Source organism: Pleurodeles waltl, chromosome 3_2 (genome assembly GCF_031143425.1).
Source record: "Pleurodeles waltl isolate 20211129_DDA chromosome 3_2, aPleWal1.hap1.20221129, whole genome shotgun sequence".
NCBI classification, from domain to species: Eukaryota; Metazoa; Chordata; class Amphibia; order Caudata; family Salamandridae; genus Pleurodeles; species Pleurodeles waltl.
Window position 1 is genome coordinate 50613216 of NC_090441.1, and position 12642 is coordinate 50625857.

Sequence of the window (12642 nt, forward strand, 5' to 3'; positions counted from 1 at the left end):
TAACAGGTGTCTTGGAAGCATCCTGGCTTCAAGGAGTCTATTCCGCACAAGTAGCAGAGCTTGTAGCACTTACAAGAGCATGCCAACTGTCTACATTGATGAAGGTTACAATTTACACTGACAGTCAGTACGGGTTTGGAATTGTGCATGATTTTGGGCAACTATGGTCACAGAGAGGTTTCCTGACCTCTTCAGGGTCCCCAGTGAAAAACGGGGAGAGAATAAGGGAATTGTTACACGCCATCCAAATGCCAGCCGAAATTGCAGTGGTAAAGTGTAGTGCGCATACAAAAGGACAGGACTATGTTTCTCTGGGAAATGCATATGCGGATCAAGTCGCAAGATTTTGTGCCTTGAACTGTATATTGCTCAGGGATGAATGGAATTTGATAAGTGAACCAGAACTAGAACCAGCTGAAGCATTTGCCTTGAAGGTCGTAGATACAATGGATGAACTTAAAGCATTACAGAATAGTGTCGGGGAGGATGAAAGAGTTTCCTGGATTAAGTCACAATGTACAAAGAGACCAGATGAGTTATGGATTTCAAATGAGGGAAAATTTGTTTTACCAAATGGTCTCTTATCGCAGCTAGCGCTGTTCTATCATGGGCAGGCTCACCTAGGGAGAGATGCCATGATAAGATTGTTCAAAACTGATTGGTTTAACCCCAGATTCCGTCAAGCTGCAGAAGCAGTTTGCCATCGATGTGTCATTTGCCAGCAGATGAACCCAGGGAAGGGAACGGTTGTGAACATGAGCCACATTGGCAGGGTAAGTGGCCCTTTCAGCAGAATGCAGATGGACTTTATTGAGATGCCTGTGCATGGAGGTCTGAAGTATGTGTTGGTGATTATGTGCATTTTTAGTCACTGGATTGAAGCATACCCCACACGTAGGAATGACAGCCTTACAGTTGCAAAACTCTTGTTGAGGGAGTTGATACCACATTTCGGATTCCCGATCTCTTTAGAATCAGATAGAGGAAGTCACTTCAATAACGAGGTGATAAAGTTACTTTGCGCAGCACTGAACATTGAGCAAAAACTGCATTGTAGCTATCGCCCTGAAGCCTCAGGACTGGTGGAACAGATGAATGGTACACTGAAATCAAGAATGGCGAAAATATGTGCATCGACAAATTTGAAATGGCCTGACGCATTGCCTTTGGTATTAATGTCAATGAGAAACACCCCTGACAGAAAGACTGGATTGTCCCCGCACGAAATTCTCATGGGCAGGGCCATGAGACTTCCTGCAGTTCCCGCAAACGCGCTTCTGAATATTACAGATGATATGGTGTTAGACTACTGCAAAGATCTGGCTGACGTGGTTCGCTCTTTCTCTCACCAGGTGGAAGCAACCACCTTGCCACCGATCCAAGGTCCAGGACACACACTGAAAGCAGGTGACTGGGTCGTGATAAAGAAGCACGTGAGGAAGTTGTGTCTGGAACCCCGTTGGAAAGGCCCTTTCCAAGTGATCCTGACGACCACTACCGCTGTGAAGTGTGCGGGAGTTCCCAACTGGATTCACGCCAGTCACACAAAGAAGGTGTTGTGTCCCACAGATGAGGAAGTTGAAGCGCTGAAACTGCCAGTAACTGACAACACAGTGCCGAGCGCTGAGACAGCGCAAAACAGAACTTGAAGCGAACAGGCAGAAACAGGAGAGAGAGAAATATTTTCTGAGAACGAAACAACAGATTCGCTTGGGGAAGACCAAGGAGAAACCTCAGACAGCGACGAAGCAGCTGAAGGTGAAAAAGAGCCTGAAGCAGCTGAGGGTAGCAAAGAGCCTGAAGCAGCTGAAGGTGACAAAGAGCCTGAAGCAGCTGAAAGTGATAAAGAGCCTGAAGAAAGTAACGGTGACGAAGGGCTCGAAAGAGGTGAAAAGCCAGGAGAGCCTGATCAGAGGAGGGCTTTCCCAGAAGCAGACGGTACAGAAAAAGAAAATAAAAACCTGATTGACTCCCCAGGAGGAGGGGACAAGGCAAAACAGGACGAAACTGTTCAAAGTTCCTCAGAAGAGATCGCAGGTCCATCAAGTGGACACAATGCAAAGAGGAGACTAAGTATATCACCAGTGAAAGCAAAGACTAGAGAACTGAACGACGGTGAAGGGCCAAAAGTGAAAGAGAAAAGAAAGGAAGTGTCTGTCGTGGTACCAACACCAAGTGAAGAAAAAGACTTTGCCAAAGAGGAAAGTACCAGTGAGGCAGAATCAAAGAGAGATGCAAAATTGAAAAGGAAAAGGATACCAAACAGGAGATATTTCGGTCCAGAATGGGCATATGCAATCAATGACGACTGGACTGACGAATTTGTATCTCTTAGCCTCGAGAACGAAGAAGAAGAGATACCAATAGAAAAGAAAAGTTTTATGGACACTGTTGATTGAAAGGGTGATAAATGACATTGCTTGCTATGATCTAACGTGATACAACCAGCTGAGACATTGCTAAACCGGATGAGACATTTGCTAACTTGATAAGACTTTGATAACCTGATTGACTCTTAAAATCGATTTGAGACAACGTTGCTAACTGAAAAAAAAAAAAAAAAAAAAAAGACTGAGTTATTGCCGAATTGAGACAAACGTTGCTAACCGATAAGTGACTGGGCTCCTGAAGAAAACTGTGTGAACTTTGCGCTCGTTCAGCTTTGTAACTAATTGCTAAATCGTTTTCTTTATAGGTGCTTCCAGCTCTCTGATTCTATACAGACCATGGCTACACAAAACAGTAGAGTGAAATATTGTAAATATGCGTGTATAGGCTTGAAAGCTGCATGTGTACTAATAATAATGGCAATAGTGCTTGCAACACGTGGAAAGGGTGAGAATGAGAAAATTGATGCTTCTACTTTTGCTCCTGTTACTGTCACTGAACTAACTGCATTGAAAAGACTAGAATTAGATGAGAGACACTTGCATGATAAGAAGGAACTTTCGTATAACGTTTTCTATCGCCTACTAACAGAATATGTTGAGACTATGGATGCGAAAGATTGTTATGTGTGTACACAGATACCGACATCAGTAAAGGAAGGGGTGACTTATCACCACATGCCTCTTACATATGGGATTACATGTAGTATAGTAACTTCTAGATTTTATGGTCAGACAAACATACAGTATTTTTATTCAAATTATGATGTTACCTTTGCATATGTTCCTATAATAGCGCAGCTAAGTCAGATTGCTAAAGATTGGGATGCTAAAATAATGAGGGAATTTTTCGAGCCAATGCAACCTTTTGAAACGGCTCACGCACATAGGGAAAACCTTACCTGCTCGCTCTCTGCAGTAGAAATAAGCTTTTTAGATCGCACAGATGATAGAAGGGCACAAATGAATGCGAAATTAGAAAAAGAGCTAAGTAAGAGGACTTCAGTAGATCATTATGATTTTGCCGCAATAAAAACACAAGGGAGAATAGCTTTAGATGCTTGGCATGTAGGGAAATTTTGTATATATCGTGGTGAATCTTATTATGACAACATTTTTGTGGGAGCGAGTGAGTGTAAACATACGTTTATCTTTAAAGCCAAATGGACATTCATGTTGAACGGACTTGACCCTGTCATACCAGGTGTATATTACATTTGTGGGTATAATGCCTATTATCGTCTTCCAAAAGGGTGGTGGGGGAGATGTTATTTGGGTATAGTGTTCCCAAAGGTTTATCAACTGGATGACCTATCGATGATTCCAAAGACGTCTGGATCTCATCGTATCCAGAAAAGAGAGACCGCAGCTGCTGTGGTAGGAGATATATTTGGAGCCATGATTCCTTCATTGGGAGTTGTGTTGAATTCCATCAAAATAAGAAAGTTGTCTACTATAGTGGATAACATGTTGACAAAGATTTCAGGTGCTATGATCCTGATGGATGCTGAACTTGCAGCAGAAAGGGCTATGACTCTTCAAAACAGGCTTGCCTTAGACATTCTTTTAGCAAAGGATGGCGGCGTTTGCAAAATGCTTGGTGCGCGTCACTGTTGTACATATATACCTGACAACAGTGTGAAAATTAAAACAATGCTTGCTAATCTAACAAAAGAGAGTGCAGACTTGAAGGAATTGAAAGAACCAGGAGTTTGGGAGAAGGTTGGAAAGGGAATTGCTTCAGTGGGAAATTGGCTTGGTGGCATTTGGAATGGAATATTACTCAAAATAATACAGGGAATACTAATAGTAATAATTTGCATCTTTGGGATTTGGGGAATAAAAAGGGGAATAATAATGATAATGGAAAGAATTAAGAGAAGGAAGGAAGAGAAAATGATGAAAAGAATGGCAGAAGAATACAAAGAAAGAACAAGGGGAACTAAAAGGAAAAGAGAACTGACAGAATTTTAGTGGAATAAAATTTGTGGGAATAGTTTGTGTGATGACAAGTAGTCATCAGAGGAGGGATTGATGACGCGGAAATGAAGGTTTTACATTTATTAGCGCATAAACGTAGTGCTGCAATAATCAAGTGTGACTTTAATCGAAATAATAAAGATTGTACGGGGACAAATGTGCCCTCAGAGTAGTTTGCCAACATTTATAAGCGTGCTTTATATAACGTGATGTATTAGAATTGCACGAATTTGCCATAATCGTAAACGTGTGCTATGATTTGCTTGTTTGAAATGTTTTAGCTTAGCATAACTTTAGTGGAGGCTTCGGCCTAGTTGCCTGGTCTCACGGTTTAGATGCTCGTGTTTTTCCAATGTGCTAATAAACGTGTATTTCTGCTTGAAGCTGTACTTTTCCACTGAGATCGTTCACATGCTTATCTTTAAGGTTTCGTGCCAGCCTGGCATCTTCTTCTTTGCTCCAAGGTCAATCTGCAGGTGCGGACAATGGAAGCTCTGAAAGTGAGTTAATTGGTATAATGTTGCAACTTACGTACCCGTCTCCAAGGATAATGTATGCCTAGGTGGAAGCTTGAGAACTGTTGTTTTTGATTGGACAATTTGAAGCCAACCTATGAACCCTCCAATGGAAGACCCTACTGGATTTGAACTGTTGTCTATTTAAACCAGGTGCACAAGAAGAAAGCAGCCATTTTTAGCCATTTTGCACCCTTTACAGCCATTACCAACCTTTTACCCGCCATTTTGCAGCCATTATGGCCCATCTTGCTGACTTCGTCATTTTGCCATCTTCTACGATGCCAATTGATGTCCGATGCAATTTTGAATGAGACTTTGATGCTTTCTCTAATCGAGAGAAAGAGACTTTAAGAAATTCTTGCCCTAGAGACTTTAACTTTGATTCGTCCCTTTGCATGAAGTAGTAGTTTATCTTGCCGCCGTGAGGCAATTGCCCCGTCCACCTTGCCCCATTGCCCCGTCCCATGCTGATCGAAACCGGTATCCATGCTGATCGAAACCGGTACCTGTGAGACGAAGACTTCCTTGAATGCTGATTGTAATTGGTAAATATGAGAGGAAATTGTACAATTGCATTGTGTTTCTTTTAGGTAACCAACTGCTGATTTTGATAAGAGCCCTAGCTAGGAGTTTTCTAAATTAATGTTACTAAATTGTTTTTGCATGAAGTCCCACATGCAGATGCTAATTCGAGGTTAGATGAGGAATCATTGGTGCACGATGCAATTTGAGACCTTGTTATGCTGACTAATGTATTCAATTAGCTCATTACAGATTATAGTTTTAGTGGTTTGCGTTGCTATTATCGAATGCACTGTTATTCAAATACTGCATAGATTGCATCTTTTCCGCCGTTATGGACAGCTATTAATGTTCATTTACATATATCAATTGGTGTTGAGACACATGTATATTGTGCTAGCTTTGTTAATATAGGGAAATAAATTCATTAACTTTGAATAAACTGGTGTGGTTATTCATGGCCGAAAGGTCATGGTTCGCCGAAATGTATTCTGGATTAATTGTTAAGTGTTATGTTGATCAGGGTATTGCTTATGTTCGTTATTGATTATTGATTAGATTAAATTGATTTATCTCGGGTGAAGAGAGTCTCACTTAGCCAAAAGATTCATCGACCCGAAGAGCGTCCAAACACAGGTAAATTATTAAGGAGGAACGCTCTATCACTAGATTTCAAAAATTCGCAGGTGTGGTAGGTTTCCCTAGGTGCCGGCTGAGCTAGAGGCCAAAATCTACAGCTAGGAACTTTGCAAAAAACACAGATTTCAATGTAAAAATGTGATGTGCCCATGTTGCGTTTCCTGTCGCGAGCATTAGGCCTACCCACACAGGTGAGGTACCATTTTTATTGGGAGACTTGGGGGAACACAGAATAGCAAAACAAGTGTTATTGCCCCTTGTCTTTCTCTAAATTTTTTCCTTCCAAATGTAAGACAGTGTGTAAAAAAGACGTTTATTTGAGAAATGCCCTGTAATTCACATGCTAGTATGGGCACCCCAGAATTCAGAGATGTGCAAATAACTGCTCCTTCTCAACACCTTATCTTGTGCCCATTTTGGAAAAACAAAGGTTTTCTTGATACCTATTTTTCACTCTTTATATTTCAGCAAATGAATTGATGTATACCCGATATAGAATGAAACCCCATTGCAAGGTGCAGCTCATTTATTGGCTCTGGGTACCTAGGGTTCTTGATGAACCTACAAGCCCTATATATCCCTGCAACCAGAAGAGTCCAGCAGACGTAACAGTATATTGCTTTCGAAAATCTGACATTGCAGGAAAAAGTTACAGAGTAAAACTCATAGAAAAATTGCTGTTTTTTTCACCTAAATTCCAACATTTGTTCATTTCAGCTGTTATTTTCTGTTGGAAACCCTTGTAGGATCTAGACAAATTACCCCTTGCTGAATTCCGAATTGTATCTACTTTTCAGAAATGTTTAGCATTCCGGGATCCAGCATTGGTTTCACACCTATTTCTGTCACTAACTGGAAGGAAATTGAAAGCACAAAAAAAAGTAAAAATGGGGTATGCCCCAGTAAAATGCCAAAATTGTGTTGAAAAATTGGGTTTTCTGATTCAAGTCTGCCTGTTCCTGAAAGCTGGGAGATGGTGATTTTAGCACCCGAACCCCTTTGTTGATGCTATTTTCAGGGAAAAACCACAAGCCGCCTTCTGCAACCCTTTTTTCCCTTTTTGTTAAAAAAAAAAAAGAATTGTTTGCTGTATTTTGGCTAATTTCTTGGTCTCCTTTAGGGGAACCCACAAACTCTGGGTACCTCTAGAATCTCTAGGATGTTGGAAAAAAAGGACGTAAATTTGGCGTGGGTAGCTTATGTGGGCAAAAAGCTATGAGGGCCTAAGTGCAAACTGCCCCAAATAGCCAAAAAAAGGCCTGGCACCTGAGGGGGAAAAGGCCTGGCAGCGAAGGGGTTAAAACATCACATTGTAAAAACGAGCCATTTACTTTAAAACAGTTAATGGTACAACAAAAGGAGTAGCCAGCACAATCTGGTCATTTGCTCTCATAGTGCAATAAAAATCTTGTTTACAAATTTGCCAAAGCAAGCCAAGTTCACTGGAACAGAGATTGTCATACAATATCCCAATGCGTCCTTGGAGGTGGAAACACCATTTGCTCTACAAATCGCAATACGTGCAGATAAAACTCCGGACAGCAGCATAATAAATGTAGCATAAATTTTCTTTTGTAATTTCAGAATCTGCCGGACATGCTCCCCAATGCACCTTCTCAGTCTAAACAAAATTCATAAATCCGGAGGACCACATACGTCGTGCTCTCAGGATGCAGTGCCTAGTTTCTTTATTTAGAGGAGACTTCAAGTATATTTGCGCATTGCATCCTTGTATGATATTAAAATAGGGGCAGCACATGCATGGGAATGAACGGTTACCAAGTCAGCTTTCCTCTAGCTTGGTGCAGCCTGCTTTCTCGGGATAGGTCTTAGGCTGGAGTAGGGGGCATCTATGACTATCAGCATTTCCAGATTGATATCTAGATCACAAGCTGCCTTTCTGACATATGTGGCCCATGGGTTAGATGAGGCAGTATAGATCACTTGGAGAGCCTTCTTTAGGGAGTCTGATTTGGCTTGTAATGCGGAGTAGTAGTACTTAAGGAATGCACCTTCACTTTTGCTGTCTTGAGTATGCAGACCAAATTTCTAACAAAGTTACGAGCGACAAGTATATTTTGGGAGGTGGAGCAGCCTCCCAAAGGTGTTACACTGTGCGTTGTCCAATTTGGAAATGAAAGCACCTGGTTAGGTATGTTGACCATAGGAGAGCCTGGGTAACAGCTTTGCCTGAGTAACTCGCAGTATGGCCTCAGCTGTTGGAGAGCGCAATTGCTGGTTTCATCTGCTTAGAGCAAATGTAACTGCCTGAGGCTTCCTATTAATATGTTTGAGCTGGAGGCTCGGTTTGCCCGCGCCCGTAAAGCAGACGCAAAGTTAATTGTACTTAGATGTTTGAGAAATCCATTGGTTGCCAAGCCCCACCTAAGATTCTTTTTGTTTTTGTACTTGCCAAAAATCATCACCTTCGTTTGGTCTGGGTTCACCACCAAATTGTTAGGTATGTTGTAAGCATGAAACTCATTAAGAGCATGCTGCAGACCAATTTTTGTATGATCTAATATGAGAAGATCATCAGCGTATTAAATCATCAGCAGCCTAGTGGAGCCAGTCTTCGGTGGAAGTGAGTTTGCCTTGCATTAGGCCCCCTTTGGTAGAGATTTCTTTGGTCGCGGTGTTGTCCGTGCCGATCTTGACTCGGACCTATATGTCTGAAAACAGTGCAATAATAGCTTTAAGTAAGCTTGCTGGTATGCCCCAATTAGTCAGCTTTGCCCAGAGGAGATTGCGATCAATACTGTCAAAAGCAGTAGTCCACAAAGCATGCGATTAGCGCCAGCCTTGAGGGGCTTGCGGCACATTGCGGCCTTGTCATACCTTGCACAATGTTGTGAATGGTGGAAGAATGCTGTCTGAATCCTGTTTGGTATAAGGGTATCATATTTACTTCAGCCACCCTTGCCTCAAGTTCATCGAGAAGGATTTTGGCGTAGGTGTTTGCTTCTACATCCATTAGCGTGATTAGCCTATAGTTCCTGGTTTGTCATTCCTCCTCTTTACGTGGATTGGGTGAAGGCTGAATCCCTTCTAGGATTCCAGAACCCTAGCACTTTCAAACAGTCAACGAAAAGGTGTGTGAGGCAAGTGGCCCAGAAGTCTGCATCAGTTTTAAAAAGGCTGCTTGCGAGGCCATTAGGGCCAGGGGCCCCGGTAGTTCTCATGGTCTTAATAGTTTTAGACACAGACCGTCAGCTGAATATCAAAGACTTGGTTATCACTTCTTCAGAATCCAGATCTAATTCCTACCTCTTGTTAGCTGTGCTGTGACGGACCATGGAGCCTGGATCAGCCTACAGGTTCTATACATATTCTACCCATTTCGATTTTGGACACCATTCCCTCTGGTGGCAGATTTGTTATTTAGTGTGTTGATGTAAAGCCAAAAACTGCCTTAAATGTTTCCATGACGTTGGAGAGAATAAATGAATGTGTTCGAATTCCGCTAGCTTCGCTTCTGACTTCCACATCGGAACAAAATGTGCTCTGCTTTTTTCCCCTAATTCCTGTAGAGCTTTGTTGCTTTTGTCCGTCCTGTACCTTCTAGTCACAGCATCCAAGGACGTTTTGCGTAATCATACCTCGGTGGAGAGCCAGGAGGTAATTTTCAGGCTGGGTTAATTAGTACTTTTGGGCAGTGATTTCTCATGCCCTCAAGATCTCTGAGCACAGCATCAATGGTTAGATCCCAATCATGTTGCAGATTTCCTGAGTTAAGAAACATTACCATTATCTTCCACCTGTTAAATCTGTTATAATATACCACGCTGGTCTTAGCTCCTGTGAGGAGCACTTGTTTTCACAGCTGATACTTTGTTGCCATTGTTACTGCTGTGCTCTAATTTTAGTCCTTGTAGCAGTTTGCCGTGCTGGAGGTGTCTTGCTCCATTTTAGAATAGGCTACCCAAACTGTTTTAATAATTTTGTGTCTTTCTCACCTTTTCTTTGCTTTTAACATTCTTTTGCCAGTACTTCTCCCTGGTGGGGGAGTATTCCAGGCTCCACTTTGTTTTTGTTTTGCCCGCCCCCTGGTTTTAGCGTTTCATCACTCCATAGCCACGTCCCCTTACGGAGGCGGTCTATTTAAACCTGCAAGGTGCACGTCTGCCACTGGCACACCAAAGGCAAGACCGTCTGCATGCGCCTGGACGCTACAGAGGCCGGGGCCCCTGGGCGGTATGGGTCAGCTTTCAGGCAGTATTCCTCTACTGAGTTAATGAATCTGGAGACTGCTCTACATAATACGTGTCATTGGGTGCTGGACCTTAACCAAGCGGCGATTTGCTGTGTTAAGTGTAGGTTCACGCCCTCGCCTGCCTCTGCCTTACGTGTGAAGGTGAACACTACACCACAGCCTCCGCTCACTTCACTTCTTCTCCCTTAGCTGTAGATCTCTGGCCAAGCACATACTTGAGATTTACGACTTCCTGCTACACCACTTGCCTGATACGATCTTTTTGTCAGAAACCTGGCTTACAGAGAACTCCGCGCCAGATATTATTTTAGTCATTCCCCAAGGCTTTACCATTGCACGACTGGATAGGCAATCTCAGACAGGGGGTGGGAGTGCCATTATCTTTAAGCAGACTGTGCTCTGCTCTTTATCAATTGAAGGGCTTTTTCTCTTTTACTTTTTCCAGTAATTTCATCCAAGTAGGGACTCTGAATTGTCACCCACCAGGCCCGCCTCTACATTTATTCCATCCCTGGCCGATGTGTTATCTCCACTTGCTTTGCGTTATTCCAGCATGTAGTCATCGGAGATCTCAACCTCCACTTTGATGAAACTACTTGTCCTATGGCAGCAGACTTTGTCCTGGATTTGGAGTGCCTCAAGCTCTACTAATCTGTCTCTTTACCCACCCACAGACTTGGACATATTCTTGACCCCGTTTGTTCAAATATGGCCAATTTATGTATTGACTCCACTTTTCCACACCTGTGATTCATCCACTTTGCTATTCCTTTCTCGGTTCACTTTGTTAAATCTCTATTCAACCTCCCCTCTGTGCAGGTAGTAAGTACACGCAAGTGGACTAGGGTGACCCAGGCCAGCCACACCTAGGCTTTGGACTCGAGTCAAACTGGCCTGGACAGTTGTGTTGATACAGCCAACTTGCAACTGGACAGTTGAATCTGTGGTGCTCTGGATTAAAGTAGGCTGTTGTAGTTGGTTGCTAGCAGATAACATAGAAGAAAGGGTTGCTGTATGGATGTATTTTGGCCTGTCCCAAGTGACTGTAAGGGATCATTAGCCGTAGGGGGCATAGTTCCTGACTGGGCTGCAACAAGATTTTCGATTTAGCATTGCTTGTAGTGACATTTTGATATGGCTGGACAGTTTTGTTATGCCCGACTGCTGGGCTGCCAGGACAGTCAGCTAAGTATTAAACTTCCTGCGCCTGGAGAGTGTGACTTCCCAGCTGAAATGTGTTGTTAATTTCAGAGTGTCAGAAGATTGGACACAATTTAGGTGACAGAAGTTGCAGGAGAGGGCTTCGGTGTGTGCCTTAGGGATACAATTAAAGGCTAGAACTATGCCTGCTGGAAACACTGGCTTCTTCATGTTTTTCTTAAGCCTTTTCTTCTGCCATCTAGATAGAGGAATGGCAGGCAGATCTGTTGCCTCTAAAACACAGACAGTGGGGGCAGTTGCCTTTCCTGATTCGGCCTTGCTATTGCACATGGCAACCCTTTTCTGCAGAAGTGCAAGAACTAAGTGGATCTGTTGTTATAGAGTTTGCATTGTTGAGAAGGTTTAGTTTTAAATTGTCTATCAGGATGGAGAGTAGTTCTGGGAGAGTGCAGAGCTTGACCACTATGGGCGTGCTGGAGACCTGTCTGCTTGATGGTATTAGGTGAGATTGGTTTCCAGCTCTGGTATTTTTGTTTCCATACTAATTACTGCGGTTGCCAGAGTTTTAGTTCCACCTGTAGATCTAGTTAATGGGACTGCCAGGTTAAGGCATTTGTGGCTGCCAAAAAGATAGATTTCATAGATAGCAAAGTGCCCTCAATGGATGATTGCTCAGTTGCTCCTGTATTTGGTGGCCGTAGATAACTTATGATGGCAATATTGGTATATTGGGAATTCATGGAATAAGAGGAACATGAATCAGCAGGGATGTGGATTTTCCTGGACTTTCATTGATAATATAACTGTTCAACATGTATATCAATTTCTACACCTCAAAACTGTAGCCTCCTGTGTAATAGCAGTCTCACTCATTCTGTTGCTGTGAATTGATTAAAAACAGGAAAGACCAAGATTGCCAAATTATGCCTCTTTCTGGAGTTTTATTGTTTAACCCCAACATTTTTCTGGAGTTTTATTTTTTAACCCAAAAATTAACCAAAAGCAAATTGTTTGTTAAATTCTTTAATGCACTAATAATTGTTCATAATTTTGTGGTAATACATAAGAGTGCCACCAGGTTTAATCTTTAGAGCCACAGATCAGTTTGCTTATAACATCTCTGACAATAAGTAATAAATATATAATACATAGGGCACTGATACCAGATTACCCATGTTGAAACTAAGTATGTTGCTTAGAAAGAACATATCATAAACCAGGT

The 12642-nt window shown here is 42.4% G+C and overlaps 1 protein-coding gene across 3 annotated transcripts in view; it reads left to right on the forward strand.

The window, feature by feature from the left end:
- MMP28 (matrix metallopeptidase 28) overlaps positions 1-12642 on the forward strand; it is a 451256-nt gene that overhangs the window by 415702 nt on the left and 22912 nt on the right. The window lies entirely within an intron of this gene.